We start from the raw sequence: 1,058 nt of genomic DNA, 5'->3' as shown, positions 1-1,058 counted from the left end.
ATGTATGTACCCACCACTGCCATCAAGGTACAGAAGTATTCCACTACCAAAAAGATCTGCCTTGTGATACTTTCTTTGTGGTCCCATCAACTTTCCTAGGATCACAAATGCTATGTGATCATTTGAGGTTGACTTTTTCCGCTAAGTACAACATCCTTCACAGTTACCCACACTGTTGCATGCATCAATGCTTTGCTTTTTTTTTATTGCTTCATAGTATTCCATGGTGCAGATGTATCACAATTTGTTTGACCAGTGACTTATACAGGAACGAATTGGTTCTTTCCAGTTTTTGGCTATTACTAATAAAACTACTGCTATGCACAATCATGTATTGATGTTTGTGTGGATGTAAGTCCTCATTTCTTGGGGGTGAATTCCCAGGAGTATAATTGTTGGGTCACATAATAGATAGATTTAGTTTAGTTTTATTAAAAAAAACTGACAAACTACTATATTTTCTGGAGTAGCCATACCATTATATGTTCCCACCAGCAATATATGAATGATTTGTCTTTACTACATGCTCACCAACATTTCAGTATGACCTCATTTTAACTTGATTCCACTTGCAAAGACCTCATGTCCAAATAAGGTCATGTTTATGAAGTTGAGTATGTCTTTTTGACAGACACAATTTCAACCCACAATACTTACCTTTGGGTCCTGGTGGGTCTGGTTTGAGAGTATTGCCTTCTGGGAAGAGACTTGGAATTCATAGCTGGATTATATATGCTCTTGCTTGTTGAATTTGGTCCCCAGGAAAGGGTGAGCAAGTTCATGTCATTTGAAGAGATACTACTGAGTCTTTCTTAACTCTATTCTGATCTCCAAGGTTTCAAAAATTTGATGATGAAGAATATTCTCAGGAAGCAGAATGGCAAAGTATCTCCCCATCCAGTTTTCTCAGGACTGCCTTTCTCTGCTGCCCCAGCACTGTCAAGGGAAAGGAAAACAAAGCATGAAAACTGGAGTATAAGTTAATTGAGGAAAGGAATACTATTTAGTTATTTTTACATCTACTTCAGATTATAGGCTAGAAAGGTGCCTAGTAAGGT

Source organism: Otolemur garnettii, unplaced genomic scaffold, assembly GCF_000181295.1.
Source record: "Otolemur garnettii isolate 467f Iridium unplaced genomic scaffold, OtoGar3 scaffold00147, whole genome shotgun sequence".
In the NCBI taxonomy this organism is placed as follows: Eukaryota; Metazoa; Chordata; class Mammalia; order Primates; family Galagidae; genus Otolemur; species Otolemur garnettii.
The sequence above is the reverse complement of the archived record's forward strand: the minus strand, read 5'-3'. Positions refer to the sequence as shown.